The 19,323-nt window shown below is 40.4% G+C and overlaps 1 pseudogene; it reads right to left on the reverse strand.

Annotated features, from left to right (window-relative positions):
- Positions 1 to 11,722: 11,722 nt before the first annotated feature.
- LOC102919997 (vomeronasal type-2 receptor 116-like) overlaps positions 11,723 to 19,323 on the reverse strand; it is a 33,271-nt pseudogene continuing 25,670 nt past the window's right edge.

The raw sequence follows: 19,323 nt of genomic DNA on the forward strand, positions 1-19,323 counted from the left end.
ATAACAAAACTTAAACCTAGCTCCCATATTTCTTAAATTAAAGAGTTTTGATGTATTATTATTCTTCACTCTCTGAATACTCACATAAGAAGTCATAATTTGGCATTTGATCCCATACACTATTATTTCTTTAAGTAATCATATTAGGCTAAAAGAATTTTGCATCCATCCTCTTATTCATGTTGGAATATAGTGTGCATTTTGAGTTCTCCTCTTACATTCACTATTACTTTTGTGTTATTGATTTCACTTGCTGATGAAATGCTAATCTGGGAATTTTCCACTTGGATCATTCACATATTTTATTAATTTGACCACTAGATTACTCCAAAAAAATTTTTTTCTGCTGTCAATTATATATGGTGATGAATAGTTTCAAGAGTTATACATGTAAATATTAAACATTTTTAAATTTGACATTCATTACAACAAATTTGTGTCAATATAGTGTTTTGTTTCTGAAGCCCTCAAACCATTCTCTGATTTGTCATGTGTTCTTTTTTTATATGTATTATTCTGAAGAAATTCAAATTATTCACATTTGATGTAACTTTTCATAAAGATTATACTGTACCAGAACACTACATAATGAGTTACACACTAAGTTATTGCAAATTCAGGACCTCATTTTATAACCCAATACCAAATGTCAACCAGGGACTTCCCTTCTGGACCAGAGGTGAGTATCCGCGCCCAACCCGGACCACTTCCCTGGGCACCAGCCACTCCGGGAAGATCTGCCTAACTTGGCCCCAGGTTCTGGCCACCGGGCAGGTCCCCTTCTAGCCCCACCGGGAGGGATCCCCTTTTCCAAGCCCCCCCCCAGCCCCTGCAATCTCCGCGTCCTGACCCCATGCCTACCTGCCCAAGACCCCAGCCACTTCCTGAAACTCAGAGACTGTCCCCCAGCTCCCATCCTGCCACCGACCTCCCTTCTGGACCAGAGGTGAGTATCCCCGCCCAACCCGGACCCCATCCCTGGGCACCATCCACTCCGGGAAGACCTGCCCAACTTGGCCCCAGGGTCTGGCCACCGGGCAGGTCCCCTTCTAGCCCCACGGGGAGGGATCCCCTTTTCCAAGCCACCCCCCGCAGCCCCTGCAATCTCCACGCCCTGCCCCCACGCCTACCTGCCCGAGACCCCAGCCACCTCCTGAGACTTAGAGACCAGCCCCCAGCTCCCATCCTGTTCCTGACTTCCCTTCTGGACTAGAGAATTCTGGTCCAGATAAGAGCTTCCATCCTGCCCGGGAGTTCTCATTTGGACAAGAGAACTCCTTTTTGGACGAGAGAGAGAGACTTCCTGAATCTGTCAGCTCTTACTGAAACAATTACACTGATAAGACCAAGAAGGAACCACAAGGAGATGGGCAGACGTCAAGGCAGAAGTACATACAACAAAATGAAGAGCAATACAACATCACCAGAACCTAGCCTGCCTCCAACATCTAGACCTGAACATCAAAAATAGGAAGAAGCAGAAGAAAGTAGCCTTATGAGTAACTTCATGAAGAAGGTAGAGGCTTGTGTAGAGGAAAAGACGAGAAAATTGAAAGAACGGTGTAAACAACAAGAGGAAAGGGCAAACAGATTAGAAGAAAACAATAAAGCCCTGCAAGAAAAAAATAAAGTCCTAGAAGAAAACAATGAAGTCCTACAGGAAAACAATAAAGTACTGGAAGAAAACAATAAAGTACTGAAAGAAAATCATGAAAAAGCAATGAAACAAACAAAGGAAACAGTCCAAGAACTGAAAAGGGAAATTGAAAAAATAAAGAAGACACAAACAGAGGGAATGCTGGAAATAGAAAACCTGAGTAAAAGATCGGGAACTTCAGATGCAAGTATAACCAACAGAATACAAGAGATGGAAGAGAGGATTTCTGGCATTGAAGATACAGTAGAAGAAATAGTTTCATCAGTCGAAGGAAACACTAAAGCCAAGAAAGTCATGAACCAAAATGTCCAAGAAATTTGGGACACCATGAAAAGACCAAAAATACGAATTATAGGGATAGAAAAAGGTGAAGAATACCAACTTAAAGACACAGAAATTATATTCAACACAATCATAGAAGAAAACTTTCCCAACTTAAAGAAGGAAATGCCTATGAAGATACAAGAAGCCTATAGAACACCAAACAGACTAGACCTCCAAAAAAAGTCCCCTCGACACATAATAATTAAACAACTAAATGTACAGAATAAAGAAAGAATATTAAGAGCAGCCAAGGAAAAAGGCCAAGTGACCTATAAAGGTAAACCCATCAGAATAACACCCGATTTCTCAATGGAGACTTTGAAAGCCAGAAGGACCTGGACAGATGTAATGCAGACACTAAGAGACCATGGATGTCATGCCAGACTAATAAACCCAGCAAAATTTTCAATCATCATAGACGGAAGGAACAAGACATTCAAAAACAAAGCCAGATTTAAACAAAACCTATCCACAAACCCAGCCCTACAGAAAGCACTAGAAGGAAAATTCCAACCAAGGGAAGTCAGATACACCCTTGAAAACACAGGCAATAGATAAAGCCACAACAGTAAGCCCCAAAGAAGAGAAGTACACACACATTACCACCAAAAATAACAGGAAAGAAGAATCACTGGTCATTAATATCCCTTAATATCAACGGACATAATTCACCTATAAAAAGACATAGACTTACATAATGGATATGAAAGCAGGACCCATCTTTCTGCTGGATACAAGAAACACATCTCAAATTCAAAGACAGACAATACCTAAGAATAAAAGACTGGGAAAAGACTTTCCAATCAAATGGTCTTAAGAAACAAGCAGGGGTAGCCATCCTGATATCCAACAAAATAGACTTCAAACTAAAATCAATCAAAAGAGATCAAGAAGGGCATTACATAGCCGTCACAGGAAACATCCACGAAGATGAAGTTTCAGACCTGAACATTTATGCCCCAAACACAAGGGCACCCAAATATGTAAAAGAAACATTACTAAAGCTTAAAACACATATAAAACCCCACACATTAATAGTGGGAGACCTCAACACCCCATTTTCACCACTGGAAAGATCTCCCAAATCGAAACTTGACAGAGAAATAAAGGACTTAACTGATGTCATGACCCAATTGGACCTAATAGATATCTACAGAACATTCCATCCTAACAAGAAAGAATATACCTTCTTCTCAGCACCCCATGGAACTTTCTCTAAAATCGACCACATACTTGGACAAAAAGCAAATCTCAACAGATACAAAACAATTAGAATAACCTCCTGTGTTCTATCAGACCACCATGGTTTAAAGTTAGATTTCAACAACAACAAAAACTACAGAAAACCTACAATCTCATGGAAACTGAATAATGCTCAACTGAATCACCAATGGGTTAAGGAAGAAATAAAGAAAGAAATTAAAGACTTCCTAGAGATCACTGAAAATGAAGACACAACATACCCAAACTTATGGGACACTATGAAAGCAGTGCTAAGAGGGAAATTCTTAGCACTAAATGCCCACATAAAGAAGTTGGAGAAGGGCTGGAGAGATGGCTCAGAGGTTAAGAGCACTGCTTGCTCTCCCAAAGGTCCTGAGTTCAATTCCCAGCAACCACATGGTGACTCACAACCATCTGTAATAAGATCTGGCACCCTCTTCTGGCCTGCAGGGATGTGTGCAGACAGAACACTGTATACATAATAAACAAATCTTTAAAAAAAAAAAGAAGAAGTTGGAGAAATCCCACACTAGTGACTTAACAGCACACCTGGAAGCTCTAGAACAAGAAGAAGCAAAGTCTCCCAGGAAGAATAGACACCAGGAAATTATTAAAGTGAGAGGTGAAATTAATAAATTAGAAACTAAGAGAATAGTACAAAAAATTAATGAAACAAAGAGTTCGTTCTATGAGAAAATCAACAAGATAGACAAGCCCTTATCCAAACTTCCAAAAGAGAGAGAGAGACAATCCAAATCAACAAAATCAGAAATGAAAAGGGGGACATAACAACAGACATTGAGGAAATCCAGAGAATTATAAGGTCATATTTCAAAAACCTCTACTCCACAAAACTGGAAAACCTAAAACAAATGGACATTTTTCTGGATAGGAACCACAGACCTAAGTTAAATCAAGACCAGATAAACTATTTAAATAGCCCAATAATGCCTAAGGAAAGAGAAACAGTCATTAAAAGATTCCCAACCAAAAAAAGCCCAGGACCAGATGGTTTCAGCAGAATTCTACCAGATCTTCAAAGAAGAGTTAATACCAATACTATCTAAATTGTTCCACATAATAGAAACAGAAGGGACATTACCAAACTCCTTCTGTGAGGCTACAATTACCCTGATTCCTAAACCAAACAAGGATGCAACAAAGAAAGAGAACTACAGACCAATCTCCCTCATGAACATTGATGCAAAAATACTCAATAAAATACTGGCAAACAGACTCCAAGAACACATCAGAACAATTACCCACCATGATCAAGTAGGCTTCATCGCAGGGATGCAAGGGTGGTTCAACATACGAAAGTCCATCAATGTAATACACCATATAAACAAACACAAAGAAAAAAAACACATGATCATCTCACTAGATGCAGAAAAGGCATTTGACAAAATCCAAAACCCCTTCATGATAAAAGTCTTGGAGCGATCAGGAATACAGGGAACATACCTAAACATAATAAAGGCAATATATAGCAAGCCAACAGGCAACATCAAATTAAATGGAGAGAAATTCAAAGCAATTCCACTAAAATCAGGAACGAGGCAAGGCTGTCCACTCGCTATACTTATTCAATATAGTACTTGAAGTTCTGGCCAGAGCAATAAGACAACATAAGGAGATTAAGGGGATACAAATTGGAAAGGAAGAAGTCAAGCTTTCCCTATTTGCAGATGACATGATAGTATACTTGAGTGACCCAAAACATTCCACCCAGGAATTGGTAAAGCTTATAAACACCTTCAGCAACATGGCAGGATACAAGATCAACTCAAAAAAATCAGTAGCCCTCCTATATACAATGGACAAAGAACCTGAGAAGGCAATTAGAGATACATCACCCTTTACAATTGACATAAAATAACTTGGGGTAACACTAACCCAGCAATTGAAGGACCTATATGACAAGAACTTTAAGTCCCTGAAAAAAGAAATTGAAGATGTCAGAAAATGAAAAGATCTCCCATGCTCATGGATAGGCAGGGTTAACATAGTAAAAACGGCAATCTTACCAAAAGGAATTTACAGATTCAATGCAATCCCCATCAAAATACCAACACAATTCTTCAGAGACCTGGAAAGAATAATACTCAACTTCATATGGAAAAACAAAAAACCCAGGATAGCTAAAAAAAACCTGTACAATAAAACAACTTCTGGAGGCATCGCAATCCCTGACTTCAAGCTCTACTATAGAGCTACAGTAATAAAAACAGCTTGGTATTGGCATAAAAACCAACATGTGTACTAATGGAATCGAATTGAAGACCCTGACATTAACCCATGCACATATGGACATATAATTTTTGACAAAGAAGCCAAAAGTGTACAATAGAAAAAAGAAAGCATCTTCAACAAATGGTGCTGGCATAACTGGATATCAATGTGTAGAAGGCTGCAAATAGATCCATATCTGTCACCATGCACAAAACTTAAGTCCAAGTGGATCAAAGACCTCAACATAAATCCAGCTACTCTGAACCTGCTAGAAGAGAAAGTAGGAAGTAGTATTGAGTGCATTGGCATAGGAGATCACTTCCTAAATATAACACCATTAGCGCAGACACTGAGACAATCAATCAATGGGACCTCTTGAAACTGAGAAGCTTTTGTAGAGCAAAGGATATGGTCAACCAGGCAAAGCAACAGCCTATAAAATGGGAAAAGATCTTCACCAACCCCACATGTGACAGAGGACTGATATCCAGAATATATAAGGAACTCAAAAAATTAGACATCAAAACAACCAACAGTCCAATTGAGAAATGGGCTTTAGAACTAAACAGAGAATTCTCAACAGAGGAAACTCAAATGGCTGAAAGACATTTAAGGAATTGCTCAACATCCCTAATCATCAGGGAAATGCAAATCAAAACAACTCTGAGATACCACCTTACACCTGTCAGAGTGGCTAAGATCAAAAACACTGAAGACACTTTATGCTGGAGAGGATGTGGAACTAGGGGAACTCTCCTCCACTGCTGGTGGGAATGCAAGCTTGTACAACCACTTTGGAAATCAATAAGGCGCTTTCTTAGAAAATTGGGAATCAATCTCCCCCAAGATCCAGCTATAACACTCCTGGGCATATGCCCAAGAAATGCTCAATCATACCACAAGAGCACTTGTTCAGCTATGTTCAAAGCAGCATTGTTTGTAATAGCCAAAACCTGGAAACAACCTAGATGCCCTTCAACTGAAGAATGGATAAATAAATTGTGGCACATATACACAATGGAATACTACTCAGCAGAGAAAAACAATGACATCATATGGTTTGCAGGCAAATGGATGGATCTAGAAAAAAATCATCCGGAGTGAGACAACCCAGATTCAGAAAGACAAATATGGTATGTACTCACTCATAGGAAGATGCTAGATGTGGAACAAGGATGACTGGACTGCTACTCACATCACCAGTGAGACGACCTGGAAAACGGGACCCCAAAAAAGACACGGAGAAATTGATGAGATCAACATGAACAGCCTGGTCATGAGTGGGAGCAATGAAGGGCGACGGTCGAGGGAAAGAGAGTGGGAGATCCTAGCTGGATCAAGAAAAGAGAGGGAGAACACGGAATAGGAGACCATGGTAAATGAAGACCACATGAGAAGGGGAGGAAGCAGAGAGAGAGGGAGACCCATGGAGATCCACAAAGATACCCCCGCAAAAGACTGCTGGCAATGGTTGAGAGACGGCAGAAACTGACCTACTCTGGTGATGGGATGGCCAAACACCCTGATAGTTGTGCCATAAACCCCATCCATGGACTGAGGAATCTGGAAGCAGACATCTACGCCTGGGCCCCTGGTGGAGCACTGTGAGTCTAATTAGTGAGAAAGAGGAGGGTTTATATGAGCGAGAATTGTTGAAGCCAAGGTTGGATAAAGTACAGGGACAAATAACCAAATGAATGGAAGCACATGAACTATGAACCAAAGGCTAAGGGGCCCCCAACTGGATCAGGCCCTCTGAATGGGTGAGCCAGTCATTTGGCTTGATCTGTTTGGGAGGCAGCTGTGCGGTGATGCCGGGTCCTAGGCTCGTTGCATGAATTGGCTGTTTGAATCCTGGGACTTATGCAGGGATGCTTGGCTCGGTCTGGGAGGGGGGGACTGGATCTGCCTGGACTAAGTCTATCAGGTCGATCCCGGTCCTTGGGGGAGACCTTGATCTTGAGGAGGTGGGAATGGGGGGTGGGCTGGGGGGAGAGGGAGGGGGGTGAGAGGGGGAGAACAGGGGAATCTGTGGCTATTATGTGAAACTGAATGGTGTTGTAAAATAAAAATAAAATAAAATAAAATAAAATAAAATAAAATAAAATAAAATAATGTCAACCAGAACAGCAAATTTTTGTCAACACCTGGAGCCTCTCTTGAATTATGATGCCCTGTGTCAAATGCCCAGATTTAACTACTCCCACTGACTCTGTACTCAGCTCTCTGTGTTACTCTAAACATCCAAGCAGCCTTTATCTTGTCACTTCCTCACAGTCCTTCACCATTTGCTCATTGATGCATATTCCTTCAACTCCTACAGGCTGGGAAAGACCTACAATCCAGGAAGGCCATTTGCAGCCATTGAACCAGAGGCTTCTCTATATCCTGGACTCCAGATAGAATCAGCAGAAGATACTTGGCACTCAGCTTCAGAACCGGTCTGTGTGATGCCTCTATGTGATCAAAGACTTAGTGAACCATGTCTAAGAGAGCCAAATCAGTCAGGAAGAAAAGAGTAAATAATAATCCATAAAGAAGATGGGGACTGGCACACACTGTTATACACACAGCGTTCCCAAAAAAAGAAGAGGATGCTTCATGTGTCTATAAAGCCCCAGGAATCTTCCCATGATGTACTTCCCTCATTCTCATGGAAATACACTTTGTTCAGTTGGCTGCTCCATTCAAATACTTGTGTGTGTGTGTGTGTGTGTGTGTGTGTGTGTGTGTGTGTGTGTGTGTGTGTGTGTAAGAGGAAAAAGTGTGTTTATAAGAGAAAATGGGGAAAATGGAATAAAATAAAATAAGGGAAATTTTTTTTTTTTAATCTCATCATGGAAGCTGCAGTGTGAGACAATGATTCACACCGTAAACCCCTTTGTGCATTTATCTTTACTTGCAAGTGTTCATTGCAAAGAGTCATTGGTCTGGTTTGAGGCCTTTGGTTTCCACTATCTTATCGAAGCTGCGCCCTCACTAGGGCTCCTCCTGGATATCCTGTTGTTGTCCTGTGTTTTAGAAATCTTGAAACTTTAGGTCTACAGACCAAGTCTCTTCACAAGCTCCAGCAGATCATAGATGGGGTGGATAGTGGGGCAGGTCAAGACATATCCTTGGGTCTGGGCCTATGAAACTGTAGGATTGGTCTACCTGATGTCAAATGGGGACAACTCTCCCATGCTTACAACTTCAGGGCTGGCTCACACACATCTGCACTAACAAGTATGGATCCATTGTGCTGCACTGGTGAGGTACAGGGGCTGCTCTCCCAAGTATTGCACTGGTGGGGGTCAGGTATAGCTCTCCCACTCTATGACCACAAAGCCAGCTCTATCACTTGCCCCAGATATTGATGGGCATGGGGGAGGAGGGCAACTCTCCTCCAAGATACCACCTCAAGACAGATGTGTAACAGGGACAGATCTCCCATGCTCACAATTTTATTTTTTTTGTGTGTTTTGAGACAGGGTTTCTCTGTGTAGCTTTGCGCCTCTTCCTGGAACTCACTTGGTAGCCCAGGCTGGCCACGAACTCAAGAGATCCGCCTGGCTCTGCCTTCCGAGTGCTGGGATTAAAGGCGTGCGCCACCAACACCCGGCCCAAAAATGTTTTTAAAAGTTTGAAATCTCCCAAGTGTGGGCTCTTAAAAAATAAAAATTAGGTTAAATAATTCCTTACTTCTAGAGGGAAAGGCAGAAAACAAAGTCTCTCTCTGACAAATAAAATCCACTCTCCAACTATGTAAGAGTTCAATTTTCAATGTCTGCATCCACTTACTATATTCTGGGCTTCTCCAAAGGGCTTAGGGCACTTCTTCAGCTCCATCATCTGCAGCACACACAGCTTGCCTTCCAGGATCAGGATGGCTTCACTCTATAGCTGCTGCTGTTCTTGTCAGTCAACCCAAAGTACTCACATCAACCACAATGATGGGTCTTCTGCTGCAAAGTGGATGCACTTTCATCAATGCCTCTCATGGACTCTCTTCATGATTCCAAGTCTCAATTTCTCTGTGTGACTCCTTTAATTTTAGACCTTCAACTGCTAGTGTACTTCTGCCTTCACCGATGGAATCTCCTGGCTTCTTACAGTGCCAAGTCTCAGCTGGAATCCATGGCCAAATCATGCCTTCAAAACCAGTACCACCTGGGTGATTCTCACACTATCAAATTTGACTGCCAGCATGAAATACAACTGCCTCTGGGACACAGCATCCGTGTGCCATCAGGAACCACTTCTCAGAAGATTTCAACTCAGCAATGCTGGGATTTTTTTTTGAGACATGGTTTCTCATTGTACTTTTAATACCTGTCCTGGAACTCATTCTATAGCCTAGGCTGGCCTTGAACTCACAGAAATCTGCCTAGCTCTGCTTCCTCTGTGCTGGGATTAAAGGCAAGCACTACCACCTCCAAGGGCTGTTCTTAATCACCATTTCCTCAATTACAACCAACCAGCATCCAGTATCTCAGTAAAACAAAGGTTTCCCTTTAGCAGTTCAGATATTATGTTAATCATAGCTGATTATTCAGACCCAGATAACCAGGGCCACAGAATCTTAATATAAAATAACAAATGGATCCAATAGTGTCTTTAAACTTCCCTCTGAAACTTCACAAGCCATGTTCCCATCTTCTGCATTGCACTCAACATTCTTATATTCCTAGCTAGTATGAAACAGCTCCCATTAGGTAAACACTAAAAATTTTCTTACACAATATTTGAAAGTCCCTCCATAGTCCTCCTACAAAACAACATGGTCAGGTCTGTCAAAGCAAGACCTGACTCCAGGTACTACCTTGTCTTAGTTAGCGTTTCTATAGCTACAATAAAACAACATGGCCAAAAACCAAGTTGGAAAAAGGGCTTATTTTGCATACACTTTCACATTTGAATCCATCATTGCAGGAAGCCAGGACCAAAATCAAACAGGAACTGAGACAGAGGCCATGGAGAGGTGCTGCTTACTGCCTTGTTCAGCATGCTTTCTTATAGAACTCAGGGCCACCAGCCTAGGAATGTCACCACCCTCTTTGAACTAGTCCCTCTGCTAAAGTGAAACCTTTGTTTTACTGAGATACTGGATGCTGGTTGGCTGAGTTGAGAAATTAGTGGTGATTAAGAAGAGCCCTCGGTGGTGGTAGTGCTCACCTTTAGTCCCAGCCCTCAGGAGGCAGAGAAGAATGCATGTGTAACAGAACATGACCAACAGAAAATGAACTCTGTGGCATCTTTGGATGTTTCTTGTCTCACCATATCATGTCAAGGTGTTTTCCTTTTTTATTTCTTTGTTGTTTTAATCTTTTTTGTTTGTTTCATTTTGATTTGTTTTCTTATTTTTTTCTACTCTCATTTTAGCCTACTAGTTTTTTTGACTATGTACAATGGCTACCACTTTACAGTTTTAATGGGACTGAGAATGTGCAACCAAGTGGGTCTCTGATTTATCTGACTTTTCTTGGGCTCCTTTCCTTCTTTTTGTTTGTTTTGTTCAACCTAATGTGTTATTGTTTTGTTTTTTCTTGGTATGTTTTATTTTATTATTATCCCACAGAAATCTCTTTTTTTTCTAGTGATAGACAGAAAAGGTTTGGATTCTGGTGTGTGTGTGTGTGTGTGTGTGTGTGTGTGTGTGTGTGTGTGTGTGCATAACAGTCCTTGGAGGTCCAAAGAGGACGTTGACCCATGGAGATACTGTTACAGGGGGGGTGTAAACTACATTTTATGATGTCTGTGTATTGAACTCTGCCACTTTACAAGAGCAGTACATGATTTAGTCTGCTGAGACATCTCTCCAGCTTCTGCAATATTCTGCAATATCTGTTTATTGAAACATCCTTGTCACTCCTAAGTTCTACTTCATTAAATCCAAAGATGCATCAGGATACTGTATTCTTCCTGACTACAAGGGGTAGCATTTTGTTGCCTTCATCTGCAAACATGAGGTCACAAACTTCCTAAAATTTCTGCAATTATCAATTGCTGTCAAAGTCTTACATTCACTAAGTTATCAAAAAGAAACCTCTGAGTTAATTTCAAATCTTATTACATTTTAGAGACAAAAAGAACACTTTCACTCATCACTAATGTCCAAAAGCAAAGTCCTGTAGAAATTGGTGGCTGAGTAGAAAGTTATAGGAGACAATAAAGATAAAAGTAGCATACATGACACTGACAAACAACATCATTAGAAGAAACAGTGAGAATCATTAGCTAATGAATAATCTTGCATTGTATCCTAATAGTTGGTTCTGTACCAACATTACATTTGTCAGTTAAAATTTATGAAATGTGAGTCCAGGAAAATGTTTTCTCCCTTAACTTTTGAAGAGAATTTCTCTCTGGTCTTATCAAAATGATGTAGCACTTGGGGACAAAGATGCATCCCAGCAAACCAGCACTGGAGGCTAAGATGGAGAAGACCTCCACAGCCACCATGACCTTGCCCTTGGTGCTGTGGTAGACAGGGAGAAAAGTGACCCAGACAGTGCAGAACAACAGCATGCTGAATGTCAAGAATTTGGCTTCATTGAATGTGTCAGGGAGATTCCTGGCCAAGAAAGCCACAGTGAAGCTCCCCAGGGCCAGAGAGCCCAGGTATCCTAAGACAGAATAGAAAGCAGTTACTGAGCCCTTGTTGCACACAATGATGATGTGGCCATGCTCAGAGTATGCATCAATTTCAACCGAGGGAGGAGACATGCCCAGCCAGAATGCACAGAGAAGAATTTGGATGATGATGCAGATGGGAATGATGTAGGTTGATGCCCCTGATACAAGGAGCTACTTTATCCTTCTTCCAGGAGTTGTGACTTTGAAAGCCAAAACCACAGTAATTGTCTTGGCCAACACAGTGGAAACAGCCACAGTGAATGAAACTCCATATGTTATTTGCTGCAGGATACAGGTAGCTGAGTTGGGATGGCCAATGAAGAGCAAGGAGCAGAGGAAGCAGAAGATGAGGGAGATGAGCAGGATATAGCTGAAAGTGAGGTTATTGGCCTTCACAATGGGAGTGTCTCGGTGCTTCACAAAGATCCCAAGAACCAGAACGGTAAATGCAGACAAACACAAGGCCATACAGGACAGAGTCATCCCCAAGGGGTCATCAAAGGCCATAAAGGTCACATCTTTGTACAGGCAGTGGTTCTGCTCTGCATTGGCATACTGGTCCTCTGGACACTTCATACACTGATCCATATCTGATGCAGAAAGCAAAAGTATTGTTAGTGCAACTTCAGCATTCCTTATGGACAGGCCACACCAGTGTATTCTGTATTTTGAAATCTTTAAAACATCCACATACTTTATTGATAAAGATGTAGTTGAGACTTTTCTGAAGAGCATTGCATCCGTATCATAATGCCTATCTTCTTCAAGGACAAACACAGATCGATTGATACACTATAATATGAATCTTTCTGTCTGGATTAGAAGTGATGCCCTCAAGAGTGATTGAGACTTGGTCTTTTCCAGGATTAAACCTCTTATAGGTTTTTTTTTTATTCCCATATGATCATCACCAAACACACGAGTAGTCGAGCAATAGCAAATAGAATCATGTGTGTGTGTGTGTGTGTGTGTGCAAGTGCATATATATATGAAAGAAGTAAATGAAAAATAGTGTTTGAAAATAATAAATGAAAAAGAGCTCATGAGTTTGACAGTTTTTTTGCATGTGATGTGTGGGAAATAGAATGAGGAGAGAGGGTGTTGGTTTTTTTTTCCATCACAGGCAATTTATTTTGTTCTATTCATTCACAGTTAATACAGAAAATACTTGGAAACATTTCCATATAATGTTTGACACAGAAATCATCAAATAGAAGTATACAATGTTGACAGGAGACCGTACATTTATAATTTATAACCCCAAATGTATTTATAAATTAGAAATGGAAAGATCTACAAATGAAATTATGAAGGTTCACCAAAGTCATTTAATCTGTCAGTTTCTCATTCATTTTTATGTCTTATTAATATTCTATTGTATGGGTCAGCCACATTTTATTTCTCTCCAGTATTTGATAGCTATTTGAGTTGTTTTAACTTTTTTACTATTAACAACACACTGCTGTAAACCTTCATGTACATGTTTCAAAGGTGCACATTTTCAGTAGTTTGAGGATATATTCCTAAGGGTAGAATTGTTAAGTAACAGAGTAACAATGTTTTGCATTTTGACCAACCACCAAACTGTATTGCCAAAGTGGCACACCATTTTACAATCTCACCAAATCCTTGTTTTTAAGGCTCTGATTTTTGTACAAAAGCATTCAATAATTCTGTCAGTCCAAACTAGGAAAAGTAAGCTATAGTTCAGAGCTGTTCTATTCCATTTACTAGAGATGGTGGTTTCATAATGTATGAAATTCTCAAGAAAAATTATTTAAATATGATGCCCTTAGTTGTTGCTGTGGATATTGCTCTATATAAATAAAACACTGATGACCAGTGACCAGGCAGGAAGTAGGTTGCCAGGCAGGAAGTAGGTGTGACAAGGAGAGAGGAGAATTCTGGGACACGGAAGGCTGAGGAGGGAGACACTGTAGCCACCGCCAGGACAAGCAGCATGTAAAGACTCTGGTAAGCCACCAGCCATGTGTCAAGGCATAGATTTATAAAAATGGGTTAATTTAAGATAAAAGAAAAGTTAGCAAGAAGCCTGCCATGGCCATACACTTTATAAGTGATATAAGAATCTGAGTGATTATTTTATAAGTGGATTGTGGGACTGCGGGGCTTAGGGAACCTGGAGAGAAGCCCTCCAGCAACAAATGGCGCCCAATGGCTCGAGTTTCCACCTTAAACCTGAGAATATTTAATAACCAATTCTAAACAGAGCCAAATCCAGGTTCCTGCTTCTTGTCTCAAATGGGCAGCTAGACGCCAAAACACAGGTTTGAACACTGGCGGGTTCCTGGCATGTGCGTTTGACCGGCAGTATGGCGGAAATGAGGTGTCTGCCAGCAGCACATTAAGCTGTGTGGTATTTAGTCTTTACTAGTATTTTTTTTAAAAAAGGAGGTTTCTGGGCTACAGGCTGCTTTGATAAAAGCTTAGACTCACTATTTCTGAGACTTGATGACTCCCAGAGCTGGCAGAAAATGTACCACTGCCATGTTGGGAAGCTGAAGTGGGCAGAGCCAGCAGCCACAGCACTGATTCAGTATTAGAATGGTGCAGTTTAAAGCAATAGGCTCAAGGTAATATAAAAAATAAGCCACATAAAGATGGCTACCATGCAGAGAATCTGGATTATGTTCTCTTTGGTATTCTTAACTGAAGAAAAACATTTGATTGCAAAAGCTGTTGAGTTATGCCAAAATGTATATTTTAAAGGTACCTTGACTTCAAAATTTGTATGTAAGGATATGTTGCTTTGGAAAAGAGGTTCTGCTTTTGTTTCCACAGAAAGCCAGAGGCTGTGTATTTGTTCCAGATTAAGATACATCAGGTTTCACCAGCCAAGACCCCCTGAAAGGTCTCCGATGACATCATGGCCCAGATGATCCAACATCCAGAGTGGTTTCAAGGCAACTGGTTCACACAATACAGCCTCACGGATAGGCCTAAAATTTTCTTTGCGTCCCCATAAGTTACAGCGCCCCCCTCCAGCAGGAAGTAGTAAGAGATGCTACGCCCAAATTCCCAAATATACCAAGCTGGCTTTAGAGGTGGAATTGGCTCACTCCCCGTCTAAACCCAGACATATTGCTTTAAAAAAATGGTTAAGAAATTCTTGTGTCCCAAATCAGAAGAGCCCTCTGGTGTGGGATAGAGAAAAACCAATATTTTTATTTAAAACAGGTTGATTGTAAATGTGATCTCTTTCTAAAAAAGAAAAGGGGATATGATATAGATATATAGGAGGATATGGATATGATAAGATAAAAGGGTAGATTAATGAACCTACTTTTAAAGAACAACTTGTTTAAAAATGTTTTACATTGGTATAGATTTTAGTTTATGTTTAAAATGTTTTACATTGGTATAAATTTTAGTTTATTGATACAGACTTGAAGTTAATTTTGTTATAATATATATATATATTTGTTATAATATATAATATATATATATATTTCTATTCTTGTTTGAGGTATTATGTTTATGTAACTCATTTAACATTGTAATGGATAAGTAAAAATAGATTAATAATTAGTCATCTATGATAATCATATCTGTAGCCATGTTATTTAAGTCTTCTAGGTATACATAGATATATTTCAGATAGATAGGTAATCTTCAAACACTTCATAGACCTAGAGAATATGGCATTTAAATAACTTAAAATTCTGTGGACGTGAGACACAATTGCTCCTGGCTGCACCAATTGATGCCGAGAGAATGTTGGGCTTCTAAGACATTTCCATTTGGAAGTTTGTCTTTTTGGCACAAAATGGCCTACAGGGCAAAGACGTGCCCTTGCCTTGATGCTGACAGTACAAATATAATGCTGTGCTTTCTGGACAAGCGGGACACAAGGAAAGCGGCCATTGTACTCTGCCAAGACAGGGTAAGATGGTCTTTCAGAAATCCTGCTTCTGAAAATGGTCTGTCAGATACTCTAGGCCTGTAGCCAATTTGAATGCACCAACAATGCTGAGAAATATTAGGTGACTGTCCAGGCTGCCAGCTGTCTTGGTCTACTCTTGCAAGATTCCCGAAAGTTGCTTGCATCCATCTACCATTTCTCAGGTACCATTATGTTCCTTCTCAGTTCTTTGATGTGGTTGAAAACTAGATAGTTGTAATTTCCTCAGTTATGATAAAAGATAAGTTAGATATAAAACCTTAAACTTACAAATATAAGATAGATAGGACATCTTCTTTAATATTGTAACTATAATTCTTGCTCGGTAATTGTTTTGTTATATGTAATTTTAGCATGTTAAAGTTAAAACCTTCCTTTTTAAAAAAAGAAAAAAAGGGGAAGTGCTGTGGATATTGCTCTATACAAATAAAACACTGATGGCCAGTGACCAGGCAGGAAGTAGGTTGCCAGGCAGGAAGTAGGTGGGACAAGGAGAGAGGAGAATTCTGGGAAGCAGAAGGCTGAGGAGGGAGACACTGCAGCCACCGCCAGGACACGCAGCATGTAAAGACTTTGGTAAGCCACCAGCCACGTGGCAAGGTATAGATTTATAAAAATGGGTTAATTTAAGATAAAAGAAAAGTTAGCAAGAAGCCTGCCATGGCCATACAGTTTACAAGTGATATAAGCATCTGAGTGATTATTTTATAAGTGGATTGTGGGACTGCGGGGCTTAGGGAACCTGGAGAGAAGCCCTCCAGCAACAGTTGTGTCCTCATCAGGGAATAGGGATAGCAAATAGTTTATAAAATGAATTAATCCTACTCTTAAGGTAGAAAACTCAATACATACATAGCACCGAGAAGTCATGTATCTTATACCACCACCTTAGTGAGCACAGGACACTTGCTTACTTCCCTAATTTCCTTCTATATGAGACCTGTGTCAGGACCCGCCCCCACATTTTCCCCCTGGGTGTTCTTGGGGAGTGAGGGATGAGAGATTTAGATAGAATTATAGAGGGTGGAGAGAGAGAGAGAGAGAGAGAGAGAGAGAGAGAGAGAGAGAGAGAGAGAGAGAGAGAGAACACAGGATAGCCTCAGAGGGGCCTAGATCCTAATCCACTAGCTCAGAACTTTATTCCAAAGGGCTTTTTATATCAATGCCAAGGGAGGAGGCAAAAGACCTCTTTCTTACTAGATACAATTAAAGGTAGCCCCTATGAAACAGCTAGTAGCCAGGCCTGAGGTCCAATCATCCTCTTAGGAAGCCATGCTGGTAAAGCAAGCTCAGATATCATCTGAAAACCTCTGTGGACTCCAACAGACCTGGGTTCTACTAATGTACTCAATGGTGAAGGAGTTATAGGTAAAACAGCATGAACAAGGCAACATGAGAACTCCCAAGTGAGAGTGGTAATTCAGAATATTTGAATTGAGCAATAATACCCCATTCATAAGTTGTAATTTCCACCACAGCAAGTAAGTGAAATATGATTGGAATTGTGCTAAATTGTGGATAATAAGTGAGAGCAATGATGTGCTTCCAGGATTTTAAGTCATTCCATGAATAAAACCAACCAGCATTTATGGACAGCTATGATTGCATTTTTGGTTTGTTGTTCCTTAAGGGGCTGGAAAGATGTCTCAGCTGTTAAGAACATGGTCTGCTCTTACAGGAGGCCTAAGTACAGTTCCAAGAATATGTGAGGTGCCATATTACTACCTGTAACTCTAGTACAAAGGGCATCAGATGCCTCAGGTAGATGTCACATGGACCTGGCCCTGTATGGACTTACTACCGTCTACATATGCCTAATTCAAATATTCATAAACATAAAGATTTTTTTATTTTTTGTTGGTATTTATTATTATAATTGCCCTTTATAGTTATTATCTTTAATTAATTTTATTACAATCTGTTTTTTAAATGTGTGTGTGTGTGTGTGTGTGTGTGTGTGTGTGTGTGTGTGTGTGTGTAAAGAGCAAGTAGTCAAGAAGCCATCTTGTAGGAATTGGCTCCATCTCATTCCAATAGACATTTTCCGTGAATACAGGTCATCAGACTTGTGGCAAGAGATTTACATGCTAAATCTTTTCATTGACCCTGAATTGTCTTTTTTTAAAAATTTAGTTATTTATTATGTATACAGTGCTCAGCCTGCATGTATGCCTGCACACAAGAACAGGGCACCGAATCTCATTACAGATAGTTGTGAGCCACTGGGTGGTTTCTGGAAATTGAACACAGGACTTCTAGAAGAGCACCCCATGCTCTTAACCACTGAGACATCTCTCCAACACCCTAAGTGTCTTTTTTAAATGTTCTTTGCATTATACACAATGACTGGCAATGAAAGTCAAAAACAATAATTGACTCTCCTTTGAATTTGGCCATCTGCAAATCAATAGCGAGTTGACTTATATGGATTGTGTATGCGAAACTATCATTGGAATAATTTTGGCTGTTTCTTTTCCCTACAAAACTATTTTATCAGCTTGGTGATGGTGGCCCACGCCTTTAATCCCAGCACTCAGGAGACAGAGGCAGGCAGATCTCTGGGGGTTTGAGGCCAGCCTGGGCAACAGAGTGTGTTCTAGGAAAGGTGCAAAGCTACACAGAGAAACCCTGTCTCGAAAAACCAAAAAAAAACAAAAACCTATTTTATCTATATTATTGTGACATTCATTGTTACTGTGTACAGAAATCTTAAGTGGAACACCTGTCTTTCTCTACATCAAGTGTCCACACTTTTCCCCATTTTTTATATGAAATCAAGTGCTGTCTCGTGTTTAGCTGTTTCTAGTAATTTTACCCACACTTACTACTCTTTAGTCACCACAACCTACAATGGCATCATTCTCAAAACCCTCTGTGAACCTCCCTCACATGGAAGTAACAGCACTTGCATCCTCCCAAAGTTTCCTTAGCAGGCTCCCATTGCAGCCTTATGGTACCACCCTGAATTCACATCTTCATGCTGTCTTCCCCACACACTTGTTAGCTAAATGACAAGACAAATTACTAGCAATTCATCTAATGCTGTATAAAAAGCATGCCCACCACCACACAATACTTATTTACCATTCCAATATATGGTGACTCTGTGGTGGTATTGTGTTCCCCAAAATAATGTGGATCCTAATTATTTTACCTGGGGTCAGAGAACGAGACAGCCACTAGATACAAAGGCTAGAAAATGGTGGAACACATGCCTTTAATTCTAGCATTTCAGAGGTAGAAATCCCTCTGGATCTCTGTGAGTTCAAGGCCACATTGGAAACAGCCAGGCATAGTACACATGCCTTTAATGCCAAGAAGTGAGCCTTTAATCCCAGAGAGTGATGGC

The sequence above is a fragment of the Peromyscus maniculatus genome, chromosome 1 (genome assembly GCF_049852395.1).
Source record: "Peromyscus maniculatus bairdii isolate BWxNUB_F1_BW_parent chromosome 1, HU_Pman_BW_mat_3.1, whole genome shotgun sequence".
NCBI classification, from domain to species: Eukaryota; Metazoa; Chordata; class Mammalia; order Rodentia; family Cricetidae; genus Peromyscus; species Peromyscus maniculatus.